Source organism: Typopeltis vanoorti, chromosome 24 (genome assembly GCF_054136105.1).
Source record: "Typopeltis vanoorti isolate ZY-2024b chromosome 24, IOZ_Tvanoo_1.0, whole genome shotgun sequence".
Taxonomy (NCBI): Eukaryota; Metazoa; Arthropoda; class Arachnida; order Uropygi; family Thelyphonidae; genus Typopeltis; species Typopeltis vanoorti.
Genome location: NC_143572.1, coordinates 34,849,144 through 34,866,476, shown reverse-complemented (window position 1 = coordinate 34,866,476; position 17,333 = coordinate 34,849,144). Strand labels below are relative to the sequence as shown.

The following is a 17,333-nucleotide window of genomic DNA, read 5'->3' as shown; positions in this document are numbered from 1 at the left end:
GTGGTGGTGGTGGTGGGGGGGGGGAGCTTCCCAGTGTTATGAATGCAAACAGTATATTTCCACAGGGCTACAAAGAAATTTTGTTATAATTTGTAAATTGTATTATTTCACTATAAATTACCAGTAAAAATAGTTAAAAAATAGAACCAAACAGACATACACATTTTAGCATTCAGGTATGTTAATTCTTAACATATCCTTATGGTTCATATAGTTATTTCTGACTTATGATAGGATCATCAAAATGGAACCACGTTGTAATTTGAGGACTGACTGTACATGTCTATGTCTACATATTGTCATAATAGAAAACATTTTCTGTAAGTAAAAGAATAAATGGCATGGAAATAAGTAATATAAATTTTTTTAAAAATAATTTTTATTCATTGGAATAAAATTGGCTATACGTATCTGAAGCTGTCACACATAATTTTATGTTTTAAAGGAGAATAATTACATCTTTGTCCATACTTATGTTGGCACAGGATTTAAGGTTTCAAATAGTTCTTCCTCATGTATTAATAACTTTGTTTTGTGAAATAGGAACTAATTTCCTATTAAGGCACCCCACTATGCTCAAATAAGGAAGTTTATTCCTAGTTATTATGTTAAAGGTTAACATAAAAGAATATCTCCCAAATTATTTGGATCTCCCTTTTATTTCATGATTTATAAACCTTTTTCTTTTGCATGTTAGTGGAGTTCTAATTTCTAATCTATAATCTCCTAAGTTGAATGATCCTTTAAGAGAGGATTTTTTAATTGTTATATTTTGTTTGATTCATTACTGACAGCACCATTATCCCTTATTAGCTGGAGTTAAAATTTTCTTGTTGTATACCATACTTTTTTTTAAAAGTATGGTATACAACTATTTCATTTTATCAAATATTGGTCTTAGTGAGTTTACATGGAATCAGGATGTTAACCACTATGGAAAGTAGATCACGGATCTCATATTCAACATTGATCATAATTTCTAATGTAGGAAATTACCTAGATGTGGTGGCAAAATTATGATCTTGACTGATGGTGGTGACAACTTCTTTTGTTAAGTTGCTATGATGATAAATTAACAACTACGAGAGCCTGTCAATATTGCAGTTAGCACCTTTTTTTTTTTTAAGCTGTTGGAGAATTTTGAATTTTTTAATGTGACGAATTTTAATATTTAAATTCTTTAGTTGCTGCAACTTGAGAGATGTTGTAAAGAACAGAACACAGTTCAGGATTTAAAGTTTCAAATAGTTCTTCCTCATGTATTGATAACTTTGTTTTGTGGAGCAAACGTTGGGATTGCAGTTAGAAGAGCTTTAGCAGGAGTTAATGAAAAGCAAGATGAAACATCTGGAAGAGGATATTAAACAGCTAAAGGAGAGATTGGCTTATGATAAGGAGAAGGAGGAAGATAATGTTATAAAGAAAGAATCAAAGGATGGTTGTATATCAGTGTATGAGGACTTGATCATTAGAGGTGTGATTATTAATAAAGTGCAGAAAACATGCTTTCCTGGTGGAACAATAAAACAAATAACTGATGCATTGCAGAAAAGGAAATACCGGGAGTCAAAATTAGTGATAGTCGTGGGCACAAATGACTTAGTTGGGGAGAAGAAGAATGTTGATAGAAACTCTTGAGGAAATTGTTGCAGCAAGTAAAGAAGAATAGTGTTGGGAAAGTCATAGGCGTGCTGCCCAGATATGATAACAGTGATTTGAGAAGGAGAGCAGAGATAATGATTAGTAAGATGACTGAGGAGTGGTACTATTTTGTGCCCATGACTACCATTAATTTTGATTAAAAGGGGATTCAATTTGTAAATCTGTGGAGTGAATTTGAAGGGAAGCTCAAATGGTATAAAGCTGATGGATTACATTTGAATGGGTTTGGTGTTGGGCATTTAAAAAGGCTATTGTTTTCTGAGAAGGCACAGAGTCAAGAAGTTAATATAGCAAATGATCAGAGTCTACCTGTGCAACAGGATAGCACAAATCAACAGATTGCACAGCAGGAGGAAGATGGATATGAGGTTGAAGATGTGGTTGCATCAGCACAAAGTGATGGAATGCATAAAGGTGAAGGGGAGACAGGTAAGAATGGAAATCACAGTCAGGATCAGGGAAACAGGGAGTGGTGAAACCGAAGAGAGAGAGAGAGGTGTAGAATAGAGAATGTTAGTGCTGGTAGGATGGCCTCAAACACAGAGCGATTGTTATGTTTATGAACAAATGTAAGGAGTATTCGAAACAAGAGAGCTGAGTTTGTGGCATTCATTGAGACAGTATGCCCAAAAGTAATTGGAATAGAATTAGAAGGATATATAATTTTTCAGAAGGATAGAGATATGAAAAAGAGGAGGGGGGGGGGAGTGATGTTAATGACTGCAGAGGAATTGTGTCTGCAAAGTGTAGAAGTTGATACTGCATGCACAGATTCTGAATCTGTGTGGCGCGAAGTTGAAACAAACCGGTTAGTATATCTGATAGGATGCTGAGAATACTGATTGTGAAATGTTTAGGCAAATTAGTCGGGCATGTAAAAAGAAGGTAATCCTGATGGGAGACTTTAATTACAGGAATATAGACTCGAAGAAGGAGATAGTGTGTGGGAACAAGAAGAGCGAGTTTGTGGAATTTCTGAGAGATAAGTATCTTAAGCAGCACGTGATTGATGCAACTAGAGACTTTAATGTTTTGGATTTGGTGATAACTTCACAAGATGTAGTGGTTAATGAGGTGTTGACACAGTTGGTGAGAGTGATCATGAGGTACTTGTTTGGGAAGTGATGAAACAAGAAAAGGTCACTGCCAAAAATGGATACATGTGGAAGTATAAAGCAGGTAATTATAGGAAGCTCTGTGTTCAGTTAGTGTCAGTATGTTGGGTAGATGAGCTGAGTGGAAAAGATGTTGACAATGCATGGAAACTCATAAGGCAGTATCTGACAAAAGCAACATATGACTGCATACCGAGGGTTAAGCGAGTAAATAGAGTGGGAGTGAAATGGATGAAGAGCGAAATCAAGCAAGCTGTGCTGGAAAATAAAATGTTATGCAAGAGGTACAAGATAGTTGGTGGTGATCAAATCCATGAAGAGTATAAGGTGCACACTAGAAAGGTGATGAGCATAGTAAAGAAAGAAAAGGTGCAGTATGAAACTGGCTGGTCAGGCCAAGGGAATTTTTCTGCTACATGGCAAGCAAAAGGAAGAATAATTATGGCAGACTAACATTGGTGGATAGTCATGGCAACAGACTAACAGCTGCAAAGGATATAGTGGAATTATTGAACGAGCACTTTATTAGCATTTATCATACTGGTATAAATTATCCGGGACAATATATAGAAGAGAGGCAAGTATTAGGAGAACTGGAAGTGAATGAAACAAAGGTTTATCAGATGTTGGTTGGGTTAGATATGAATAAGGCTGTGGGAATGGATGACATATCACCATGTATGCTTAAGGAATGAGCACCACAGTTGGTTATGCCCTTAACCTGATTATTTAATGAAAGTCTTGCAGTGGGTAGGGTTTCTAAGGAGTAGAAAGAAGGCAAAATAGCAAAATACCACTCCACAAGCATGGTTCTAAGATAGAAGTCTCCAACTATAGGCCAGTCTGTATAAATGATGTTGTGGTCAAGGTGTTGGAGAGAATGGTAAGGAATACAATACAGAATTGGGTTGATGGACATGGCATTCTTTATGATGATCAGCATGGATTTGTAAAGGATAGGTCGTGTTTCTGTAATTTACTTGCATTTTATAATAAGGTGACGAGTGTGTTAGATAAGGTAAAATCATATACAGTGATATTCTTAGACTTTGCAAAAGCATTTGATAGATTATCACATAACTTGGTGTACAAGCTGCAGAGGATGGGAATAGACAGTATATTGATTATATATATTTTTATTTTTTATTTTTTTATTAATTAATATTGATTAGATGGATCAGAGATTGGCTCTCTGAATGATACCAGCAGGTTGTATGATGGAGCAGTGTCTCAAAAAAGAAGGGTAATCAGTGGCGTGCCCCAGGGTTCTGTTCTTGGGCCCCTGCTGTTTAAATTGTTTATAAACAATATATCATGTGGACTGACTGGGATCTTCAGTTATTTGCTGATGATGCAAAGTTGGCTAGAATTATAAGTAGCACTGCTGATGCTGAATCTCTTCAGGAAGATTTCAGTAGACTTTTTACTTGGACAAAAGAGTGGGATTACAGTTTTAATAGCAATAAGTGCAAGATGTTGCATTTTGGAGTACAGAAATATAAGGCTGTGTACTATATTGATGGTGCCATACTGCAGGAAGTAGGTGAGATTAGAGATTTGGGAATGATGCTTGACAGTAGACTGAAGTTTAGAGGACATATTGCTAGTGTTGCAAAGGTTGCATATTGTAGTGCTGCTATGATAAGAAGTACTCTAACATGCAAGGAAAAGGAAGTGGTTGTGTCACTGTATAAGGCACTGGTCAGACTACACTTGAAACTATTGTGCTCCCATCTGGTCATCTGGTTTTCAATGTGATGGGGAGACATTGGAGAGGGTCCAGAGACGAGCGACTTTGGTCCCTCTCCAATGACCAGTGATAAGTATCACGAGTTTGGAATGCTGGCTATGGAGAGAGAGAGAGAGAGAGAGAGAGATTGAAGAGATGTGGATTGCAGAGTTTAGTGGATAGGAGGAAGAGAGGTGATTTGATAGAGACGTTTAAGTTAGTGAGAGGGTTTTATCGGATTAATTCAGAGGGGATTATAAAAAGAGTAGAAGGTGAGAAGGGAAGACCCAGAGGTCATTCCTGGAAGATATGTAAAAGTGTGGTGAAGAAGGGTGTGAGGAGTAGATTTTTTACATGGAGAATTGTCAGTGAATGGAATGCATTAATGATATGTTGTCAGTTGAATGAACCTCCGACGATGAGTCTGTTGACTCCATGGAGTCAACAGACTAATAAGAAGAAAAAGAAGAACTAATTCCCTATTAAGGCACCCCTCTATGGTCAAATGAGGAAGTTTATTCCAAGTTATTACGCTAAAGGAGGTCTTAAAAGAATATCTCTCAAAATTTTGGTAAATTAATACAGCCATACTTATTGAATTTAGTGCTTCATAGTACTAACTACTTCACGACTGATGATGAACTAAAAATAATCCCTCAGAAACACACATATACACAGTCTGCTAATTATGAATTGTCATAATGATGATGACAAAAGTTGTCAATACTATCAGCCAAAGGAATAACTTTGCTACTACATCCACACAAATACCTAAATGAGAAATGATTATAAATGTCGAAAGGGAGAACTACTTTTATACAGCTGTCACCAACAAGTTACATTTAGATGTAGTATAGTTCACCCACCATTTGTAGATCTCTCCTTGCCATTTTGCCAAGAATAGTCGATTCATGGTGAAGGGGAGAAAGAAATGAAGGATTCTTTCTTGTCTGTCGCTGTACTAGTACTAGCTTGATTTTTGTTGTCGCTTTTATGCATTATTTTTTTATTATTAATTTGTATGATGGATCCAGCGATTTTTTTTAGGAGATTTAAATTTTGGCTTACCTTCACCTTTTGATTCCCTACGAATTCTTTTAACAGTCGACCCTGATATGCCCGCAATTGCATTTGCACGTTTTATGACTTGAGAAAGGGGAACAAGGAGACGATTCTTTTTCGCAGAATGTCAGCACATTATCAGTAGCTCTTTTGCAAGAGCTACTGAAACGTTTAACAACAGAACTTGTTGACATTCTGCGAAAAAGAATCGTCTCCTTGTTCCCCTTTCTCAAGTCATAAAACGTGCAAATGCAATTGCGGGCATATCGAGGTCGACTGTTAAAAGAATTCGTAGGGAATCAAAAGGTGAAGGTAAGCCAAAATTTAAATCTCCTAAAAAAAAGCGCCAGAGTAAAGAAAACCATCGAAACCGTAGCTTTGAATGATTTTGATGTAGACATTATAAGAACTATTCACGAATTTTATGTGGTCGAGAAAAGAGTGTAAAAGAGTGTTCCAAAATTGATTTCTGTGCTTAAAGAAAAAATTAATTTTCCTTGGAAAAGAGAAACTTTAAGGAAAATACTTCATAAAATCGGATTTTGTTTCATAAAGTCCCAGAATAAAAGGAAACTTATCATGGAGCGAAGTGACATTGTTTTATCTTGAATGCAGTATTTGAGAGCAATAAGACGTTTCAGCGAGGAGAAAAAACTGATTGTGTATCTAGATGAAACTTGGATTGATAGTAATTTAACTTATGAAAAATGTTGGCAGTCTAAAGAAGAATGTAGAGTGCTACAAACCGGAAATGCCTCGCGGCGCATAATAATTTTGTGTGCGGGTGAAGAAATGGATTTTTTTACCGAATTCAAACTTGCTATACGAAGCCAATTCAACTACTGGAGATTACCATGGGCAAATGAATTCTACGATCTTCGAAAAGTGGTTCCAAACCTTCCTAAAAATGCTGTTGTTATAATTGATAACGCTTCATATCACTCTATTCGATTAAACAAAGTTCCAAATTGGTCTAATAAGAAGCAAGTTCTTATGGATTGGCTCTCTGCAAATAACATTTCTCATTCCCCAGATATGCGAAAAATTGAATTGCTTAATTTGGTCAAAAGAAACTCGCCCACAACTAAACTATTTAAATTCGACACGATGCTCAAAGAGCATGGATTTCTAGCTTTGAGGCTACCACCATATCATTGCGATATTAATGCTATTGGGTATGTTTCGGCAGAAGTGAAAAGTTTCATTCGCCATCGCAACGTAACTGGAGATATTGACATGTCGAAACTTTTTAAGCTTTCAGAACAGGCGATTGAAAGTATTACAGTTCAAAACTGGGGAAAATATTGCTCTCATGTCACCTCATTGGAAAATATGCATTGGGACAGAGGAGGAATTATTGAAGAATTATGCGAACCTTTGGTGATCAGTTTAAGTGAAAGCGATGCCGATTCGGACACGATTCAGATGACTCTGAAGATTAAAAGGATTTGATAATGGTATTTTTTTCCAACATTTTTTTTGCATGGGTTTGTTAAAAGAGTCACAACAAGTCATAAATAATTAATCGGTTTAGGACATTAAAGTGTTTCAGTTCTCTCAACTGTAAGTTTAGAATATCTAAGTTCATTTGAAAAAATTTTTGTTTTTCTGTATAATTATTTTTATTTTATAGAAAACTTTCTTAAAAATAAACTTAGTTAACTTTTTGTTTTATGCTATACCTTTTTTAATTTCGTTAATACTCTACGTACATTTTTCCAACTGTTACACAAGCAAAATAGTTACACTTTAAAAACCACAATGTTCATAAAAGAAAAGCTAAATTTTCCAACCTGTAATAATAAACAAACTCATCCCAGAAGACAGATTGATTACCCTATTATTGGAATGGATTCTCCTTTTTCTGACATGTGCAGAAGTGTCAAGGGATCTCTAATCGGTGGGCGAACTATAAACCTTAACTAAATCCAAAGCTCCCCAAGGTCAAAAGTCAACAAAAAGAAATAGTAGCTTTGAAAAAGTTATACAGCAAAAAAATTATTTATATGTAATGATAAGGTTCATGCCACTGTCATAATAAAAAACTTTTGACTCTAAGGACAGTTTGGTAATAATATCAGGGAGGCTAATAATAATAATCTTGATAGATCAAGGCTATAAAACCTTATTAAAGGTTTTATAGCCTTGATCTATTAAGGCTATAAAACCTTTTTATATAGCCTTTATATTTATATAGCGTTTTATAGCCTTTATAGCTTTTTCAACATCTAAAGGACAATGCTATCATTCTCTTTTTCCCTTCAGGTTTATAGTTAATTACTTCCTTTGGTAGTCTTTCCTCTTCTATTCATTATATATAATCTTTCCAAGCATTTTGCTGTTATTTTATCATTTATTTGTAATTCATTCCTTTTTTTGTTTTATTTATAATCATTTTATATTCTATACGCTTCCACATCCTTTAAATGCTCTGAGAAATCTCATTTTAACTGCTTGCTTATATTCTACTTTCATCTGCTCACTCTCTCTATTAATTTTCTGAACCATATAAGTGGATTGCTTAAAGGTGAAAGCCAACTAACTGGGAGGAGCCCTCAACGTTGCCTTCCAGGAGTACAGAGAACTGACTGGGGGCATCTGACCTAATCCTCACCTTCACATGGTACGCCTTGTTACTGGGTATCCACTGGGTACTGAACGAATGAGGATGGACTGGCAATTTGGAACTTAGCCAAGCAAATTGTACTCTACACTGGCTTAAACCAGAAATGCATATGATGATACAATATGATGAGATGTCATACCACCTGGGGTGTTGCCCAGTTAAACAATGACACTCCTGATATTTACATCAGGGAAGCAGGGTGAACAGTGAAAAGTCAACTACTAGAATAAGCCCCAACTCAACATCTAGAAGTGAAGATAGGAACCATCAATATAAGGAGCATTGATGGAAAGGAAATCAAACTTGTAGAAGAATGGGAAAAGTACAACGTGGAAATAATTGGCATTACTCAGAAAAGATCTCACCTGTTTTTGTCTTCTTTGACAAAAACAGGTGAGATCTTACCAAATAATAAGCATAGGATGTTATTTCAGGAAATAAAGGAAGGAGTTGTGATAGCATTCAACACCAAATATGAAGATAAATTCCTTGATTGGAAAAAAGTTTCAAGAAGAGTTATGTGAGCAAACTTCAAAATGGACAGATGGACAATGAAACTTATTTGTTCCTATGGTTCCAGAGAAGATTGTTCTAAGGAAAAATGGAGGAATTTTTTGAGACATTAGAATAGGCAACTGACATAAAAAAAATGGAAAAAGTGGTCCTTGTTGGAGATCTGAATAGCAGAGTAGGAAATTAATCCCACCAGGCATATAGGAACATGTTGGGAAAATTTAGAGAAAAGAACAAAGCTAATAATAATGGTAAGTATTTACTGGACTTCTACTCAGGACATGGACTAGTCATTACTAACCATGTTTCAACATAAAGATTTGCACAAGTTCACATGGAGAGAAGACACAAGAAATAAGAAAAGCCTCATTGACTACCTCATTGTTGATAGCGAAAAGTTCATGCTGGTAAAGAACACGAGTGTACAGAGGATTTGAAATTGGAAGTGACCATTACTTAGTGCTAAATAGGATAAAAATGAATACCATGTTGAAAAGAACCATATGTAAGAAAGTTTTTAAAAGAATTAAAGTTAAGCAGCTTTTACAGGTACACTACAGATGCGACTATAAAAACATTATTGAAGAAAAAATGAAACAGATTGAAAACAACAACGAAACCTTGGAGTCTCAGTGGCAAACTCCGAAGAAGACATTGATTGATTCAGCTGGGAAGGTATGTGGGGATGTTATCTGTAGGATAGAAAAATAAGAACCCCATAGTGGACATAAATAGTTAAAGAAACAGTCCTTGAAAACAAGAAAACAAACTAAAACATCCTAGCAAATAAGTTGACAGATGTCCTTAAAGAATACTGAGAAAACTGTAAGAAAGCTAAGCCATGTGGTAAAAGTAGCTAAATAAAAGGCATGGGAAGACTTTGGTATGAATACAGAAAATAAATATCAGGTAGGTGGCAAAATATTCTGGAGGTCATTTCAACCATTTCTGAGCTTATTCAGAAACGGAGGAAAGAGTATTGTAAACGGAATTAAAGATGATAAACATAACATGAAAACTGAAGATAAGGATATCCTAGATGTCCGGAGTAATTACTTTGAAAGACTGTTAAACAAACAAAGCAGTGACAGAACTGTACTAGAAAATTTTCAAGAGGAATGCAAAGAGGAGTACATGCCAATACTTGAGGTAGAAAAAGCCCTCAAAACTTGAAATGGTGAAAGGCAGCTGAGATAGATGATATTTGAACCAGAAATGTTTAAGTATGGAAGAATAAAAGTTTGGAAACAGCTCACTGAATAATTCAGAGGGGTCCTCGGAACTGTTCAGTTTCCTGATGATTTTGAATTCCTGATGAGCAGAGTAGAACTCTCATAGTACCATCTATAAAAAAAGGAATAAAGCTGAATGTGAGAAATATAAAGGAATTTCTCTACTAAGTATTCCAGGTAAGATTTATCCAAGCATACCTAAAAAGAGGTTGAGAAAGATTATGAACAGAAACTTGCAGTACCAAACTTGCCAGCAAAAGTTGGCCGATTAGTAGAACCTCTGCTACTAATGGCTCATGCAACAAGCAAGTTTGAGTGCAGTTAGTAGTTGGAAGGGTTCAATCATTCGATGCTGTTGCCACACTCTCCCTTGATGAGTCTTTGGACTTCCTGGAGGTGTCACATAATAATAAGCTGGGTTCAGGGCAAACAGAGGTCAAAATCAGATTTTCCCTTTAAGACAAATCGTTGAGAAATCATGGGAATATGACAAGGATCTGTACTTATGTTTTGTAGATTTTGAAAAGTCACATGACAAGGTCCCCAGAGAAAAGCTTTTCAAAACACTACAATTGTATAATTATTTATATAATTATACAATTATATAAATTCTATATTTAAGTTTTCAGTCAGAAGTTAGAATTGAAGGAAATACAGGAAGATGGTTGTATGTAAAATCAGGGGTAAGACCAGGATGAACATTATTTCCACTCTCATTCATCATCTATGTAGATCACATTATGAAGGAAAGTGGAATCAGGCATGATATTAGTACTGGAGATGTGAAACTTAGCTCTTTACTGTATGCAGATGATGTTGTACTCCTAAAAACATCTAGTTCAAGTCTCTAGGATTCCTTAACTAAATTTAATAGCAAGGTTGCTTAAGGGTCAAAGCTGTATAACTGAGAGGAGACCTCCACATAACCTTTAAAGGAATGATGAGAATCGATCAAGGCTTCTGACCTAATGTCCAATCCTCACCTTCTCATGGTACACCACGTTAGGTATCTATCTGAATACTGAATGAACGAAGACAGGCTGGCAAATTGGGATTTAGCTGACCAAATTGTATTCTTACTGGCTTAAAGTACAATATTAAATGATGGTACAACATGACAGAATTTCATGCCAGCTGGGGTGTCACCTGGTTAAACAAGGCCCCCCCCCCGTTGTTTTTGCCTGGGAACCAGGGCAAACAGTGAAAATTCAGTTACTGGAACAAATCCTAAAACATGCCCCAACTCAATATCACGAGAGTTCAAGATCGGTACTATCAACATAAGAAGCCTGAATGGCAAAGAAATGGAGCTAGCTGAGGAATTGGATAAGTACCAAATCAACATAATAGAGGTGACTGAAACAAAAAAGACAAAAACTTGTGAGATCTTTCTGAGTAATATATACAAAATATTATATTCAGGCAATGACAATGAAAGAAGAAGAAGGAGGAGCCATAGTATTCAACACTAAATACGAGGCTAATTTTCTTGAATGGCAGGCAATTTCAAGTAGTGATGTGGGCAAATATGAGAATGGGGAACTGGACAATGATGCTTATTTGTGTCTGTGGTCCCACAGAAGGTTCTAATAAGGTAGAAGTGGAGAAATTTCTTGAGGCGTTAGAGAAAGCAACTGACACAATGAAAAATTGGTCCTTGTTGGGGATCTAAATAGCAGAGCAGGAAATGATTGTCAGACATACAAAAATAGTTTGGGAAAATTTGGAGAAACGAGCAAGGCTAATAATACTTGTAATTGCAAATACTTGTTGGATTTCTGCTCAGGACATGGATTGGTTATTACTAACACCATGTTCCAACATACAAATGTGCACAAATTCACATGGGGAGAAGATGCAAGGAATAAAAAAAGTCTCATTGACTATGTTATTGTTGATAGTGGTGTTTCTCTCTGGTGCAGTACATCAGAGTGTATAGAGGAATTGAAATTGGAAGTGATCACCATTTAGTCATGAGCAGGATATAATTGCATTTCATACTGAAAAGAAGAATACGTAAGAAAGTTTTAAAGTGAATAAAAGTTGAGCAGCTTTCAGATGTGAACTGTAGACTAAAATATACAAACATTATTCAAGAAAAAATGAAAGAGTTTGAGAACAGGAAACAAACCTTGGAGATTCATTGGCAAGCACTGAAGAAAACCCCTGATTGATTCAGCTAGAGCTGCATGTGATGAGGTTGTCTGCAAGGTTAGAAAAATTAGAACTCCATGGTGGGCACAGGAAGTTAAAGAGGCAGTGAAAGAAAAGAAGAAAGCATATCAGCAGTTCCTGGCAAATAAGTCAGCTTGTACTCTTAGAGAATACAGAGACAGAATAAGAAAGCTAAACACTGTGTAAAACTAGCTAAACAAAAGTCATGGGAAGACTGTGGTAAGAACATAGAAAATAAATAACAAGAAGGTGGGAAAATATTCTGGAGGTTGTTGAAGAAGCTCAGAAATGGCAAAGAGTGCTGTAAAAGGAATTAGAGATGATAAAGGTGATATGAAAACGAGAAATAGATATCCTTGAAGTATGGAGTAATTACTTTGAAAAATTGTTAAATGAAAATAGCAGTGATGACAGCACAGTGATAAAAAAAACACTGACCAGGCCCAGGCATGCAATCAGGAATATGTATCCATACTTGAAGTCGAAAAAGCCATCAAAAGTTTGAAATGTGCAAAGGCAGCAGTAGTAGATGATATTCGACCAGAAATGCTCAAGTAAGGAGGTATAAAAGTCTTACAGTGGCAGCACTGCATAGTTCAGAGGGTCCGGACAGATGAATGAATTCCAGATGATTGGAGTAGAGCTCATAGTACCCATATATAAAAATGGAAATAAAACTGAATGTGAGAATTACAGAGTATTTCTCTACTGAGTGTTCCTGGTAAGATATTACTATTATTATTACTATTATTACGGGCAACTCCAGGGAGTCATTAGACTCATCGAGGGAGGCCCCAAATCATATTCATCACAACTATTTGACATTCATACAGTATCTATCATACCTCGCCTTAAACTCATTCACTGTCACAGCATCCACTACAGACTCAGGGAGCGCATTCCACTCATTCACTACTCTAAAAGTAAAGAACCCAGCTCTAACACCTTTACTAACCACACTTTTGCCCAGTTTCCATGGATGTCCCCTAGTCCTCCCACAACCAGCCCTGTTCTCAAAAATATCTTCTGAATTAATTTTATAGAAACCCTTCAGTAATTTGAATGTCTCAATCATATCTCCCCTCCTCCGCCTATCAACCAATTTTTACAACCCAGGTTGTCAGGATCAGACGTTCACTTTACAACAAATAGTTGAGAAGTCATGGGAATATAACAAAGATCCGTATTTAAGTGTTGTAGATCTGGAAAAAGCATATGACAAGGTGCCAACTAGTCAAAACTCTACAATTGTATGGTGTCAGTGGGGCATTATATCAAGATACTTAGTCTTTGTTTGAGTTGTAAGTCAGCAGTTAGAAATGAAGTACAGGAAGATGGTTTAATGTTAAATCTGTACAGACAAGGATGCACATTATCCCCTATGTTATTCATTATTTATATGGATCACATTATGAAAGAAAGTGGTAATAAACCTGATATCAAAATTGAAGATTTTTTTTATGCCCTTTGCTTTATTATTATTACCCAAAGACTTCATGGAGTCAAAGACTCATCTGGGAGGTCCTTTTATCGCATACACAGCTCATCATACCGTGTCTTAAAAACTCTCAAACTTCTTGCAGACACCACACTCCAATCATTCACAACTCAGCACTAAAAAAAACCTGCCTCTCACTCTCCTACTCATACCTTCCTTATACAGTTTCCAGGGATGACCTCTGGTTCTCCCCTTATCTCCCACTATTTTATATAGAACTTCTCCAGCATTGATCCTATAACAACCCCTTACCAACTTAGGTCAATATCATATCTCCTCCTGTCCACCAGACTCTGCAAATTACATCTTCTCAATCTTTGCTCATACTCGACATTCCAGAGGTCAGAAACTACCTTAGTCAATCGCCTATGGATCCTTTCTAACATCTCTTCATCCTTCTGAAAACCCGGTGGCCAAATCTGGGCACAATAGTCCATGTGTGGCCTAATCAAAGCCTTATACAATGGAACAAGAATCTCCCTACTTCTACATGTCAGTGTCCTCTGCATCGTTGCCAGAAGCCTTTGTGTTGTCTTCACAATTTTGGCTATGTGTCCCCTAAATTTCAGATCCTTATCCACTATCATCCCCAGATCTCTTATTTCCTCTACTTCCAACAAAAAGTGCCTTAGAAGATAGAAGTACAAAATCTGACAATGATGAAGCCTTGACAGGTAACAGATTGATTTGAAGGAAATTGTAGATAGGACGTTAGTAATGATGTAATTTTTTCATGTAGTACTATCATATTCTGTACACCTCTTGAGGGTAAATGTCCGGAATTTGATGATGATGAATTTAATAGCAGCTGTAACAAATATGGCATGAAAATAAGCAATAAAAAGACCAAACAATGAAAATAGGCAGGAATAGAGACAACTTCAGTTGCATTCTAAATGGATATCCTATAGAACAAGTAAAATATTTCAGCTATTTAGGCACGATTTTTAGTGAATATGGCATGTTAAATGTGGAAACAGGCAAAAGAATAAGCAAAGCTGGTATGGTGGGTGGCCAGCTGAATAAGTTTGTATGGAATAAGAGAGAAATTAACTAAACTAGGATTAAATAAGACAGTGTTCAAACGAGTTTTAAGTTTTATGGATCTGAGAGTTGAGTTATATATAAAGCACTCGATCAAAGATTAGGGACTACAGATATGAGGATGCTGAGAAAAATTAGGAAGTAAACAGATGGCATCAGTGGCAGAATCATATTAAAAATGATGACATTAGAAATGTACTCGACATTATTAGCATTCAAGAATGTGTCAGTAGAGCTCACCTAAGGTAGAATGGATGAGGAAGAGTTTTGATGCCAAGATGGCAGGAAAGAGATTGAGAGGAAGACCAAGGTCTAGGCAGATTGATTCAGTCAGAAGTGTTTTAGGTGCACGGAATGTTACATATACGATATTGGAGTGCTCACAAGTAATAAATTGATTTGGAGGAAAATTGTGGATAGTTGATTAAGAATAATATCATCATTAATTTCCTAATAAACAAAGAAAATTAATGATGATAATATTGTTGATATTTCTATGACTTTATAAACTTTTATTTGTGCTTCCTTTCTTGTTTTGTCTTCTTTTGTTTGTTCTATAGACTGCTTGAAAATGGTGTATTATTCACTTCATTATATCAAATGCTACATCACATTCTAAATACTGAAAATGTGTCATATGGTTTGGAGTGTGGTTTTTAATTACTATGTTGTTTTGTATGTAATATTTACATGAGATGTCATCCTTTTAATTTTTTTAATGAGATTCATAAGTGGCCGGCCTGGTTGGCCGAGTGGATAGCGTATCTGCTCTCCAGCCAAAAGGCTGTGGGTTCAAATCCTGCCATGGGCATGGATGTTTGTGATTGTCTGTGGAAATAACAGTGGTGGTCGACAGTAGATGCCGTTGGTGTAGTTGCGGTCAGACGGTGATTGAATGGTGGAGACGGAGTTGTAGAGCAGGTGCCCTCCCTCGATGAGTCCTTGAACTCCCTGGAGGTGTCAAATAATAATAATAATTATATATAAGCTGACCAACCACAATAGCATCAATAATCAAACTGAAATGTAGTGGGCCAAGCACAAAAACCTGTGCTTGGTCACTCATTTTCTTATGCTCATCTACTTCATGCATCAGTCTCTGATACCTGTGTCACTAATAGAAAAGAAAAGCCAGTTGCTTTTCTATTCTCTTCATAAGCCTGTTTTGCACACCCATCTCCCTGAATTTATATAATAATTTCCCATGTAGAATTCTGTCAAATATCTTGACAAAATCCAGAAGTGTCATGATATATTCATTCCTCTTATCCTATAACTCTGCTGTTCACTCTATTATGAAATATGAATTTTAATAATACCTATCTTTAACTTATTTTATCTTCTAAAAAGGATCCAAGTACTAACTACCCCATATCCAGATCCAGTTTTGAACTAGCCTGTCTAATATACACTAAATGATTACTTTAATTATTCTAGAGAAACAAACTGGTCAGAATCAGCTCCATCTGTATACTGGCCATATATTCAAGTAGAATAAATCAGGCAGGAGTTAGTATGGATGAATAGTACTATTAAGTAGAAGCTGAAAAAGTGTATGTAGTAAGCAAGGAGAATAGTAGCATTGGAATCAGCAAGCTCAAAAGCAATACAAGACACAGGCAAGGAGGGTGATTAGCATACTAAGAAAGTAAAGAAGATAAAATCACATGATGAAATTAGCCAAGCAAGCCAAATTAAATCCCAAAGAGTACTTTTAAAGCAATGTGGTGAGTAAAAGAAAGACTATTGAAGAACAGGTTTAGGTTTAATTAAAGTTAATGATAGAGAGGTGACAGAAGCAGATAACATAGTTGAGTTATTGAGCTGTCAACCTTGCAAGGGCACGTCAACAAGAAGCAAACATTACAGTAACAGATGTGACAGGAAAAATGATCTGGAAATAGAGGAAGATGAACTGGATGTAACCAATCAAAATATTGCAGAATGTTAATGCATACATAAGCATGAGAAGATAATACCTATATATGCATATATATACGAGGGCTGTTCGATAAGTCTGTGAAAAGTCAAAGAGATGGCCCCACCAGTACGTATCAAGGTTACTTTTAGTTGCTGGCAACTGTTGGAAGATCATACACTAAGTTTCAGTCAGATAGATCTATTACCCTGTTTGGCATTCATTTGAATCGATCAAGTGATTTGTGAAAAATGGATAAGAAAGAATTTCGTGTAGTGATTAAACATTACTTTTTGAAAGGCAACACGGCTCAGGAAACCAAAGCTAAGCTTGATAAACATTATGGTGAGTCTGCACCTTCGATTAGAAGCGCAAGTGACACTGAATGTTCTGGACACCCTGTTGAGGTCACTACTCCAGAAATTATTGAAAAAATCCATGATATGGTGATGGATGATAGAAGAGTGAAGGTGTGTGAAATTGCTAAGGCTGTGTGTGGGCATCTCAAATGACCGCGTACATAATATTTTACATGAATATTTACATGTGAGAAAACTATCTGCAAGATGGGTGCTGCGTTTGCTCACACTGGATCAAAAGCATCAATGTGTGAACTGTTGCAAGGACAACTTGAAGGTGTTTCAACGGAATCCAGAGAAATTTGTCAGTATTTAAATGAAAGCAATATCAAAGCCACATGTTATGACATGGAAATTGAATGGTCTCTGTATGGGTCTATGAGTATCTCCACCACTTTTG

At 36.1% G+C, this 17,333-nt stretch overlaps 1 protein-coding gene across 3 annotated transcripts in view; it reads right to left on the bottom strand.

Moving 5' to 3' along the window:
• Positions 1-17,333, bottom strand: part of sky (GTPase-activating protein skywalker) — a 233,792-nt gene that overhangs the window by 118,044 nt on the left and 98,415 nt on the right. The gene's annotated exons all lie outside the window — the stretch shown is intronic.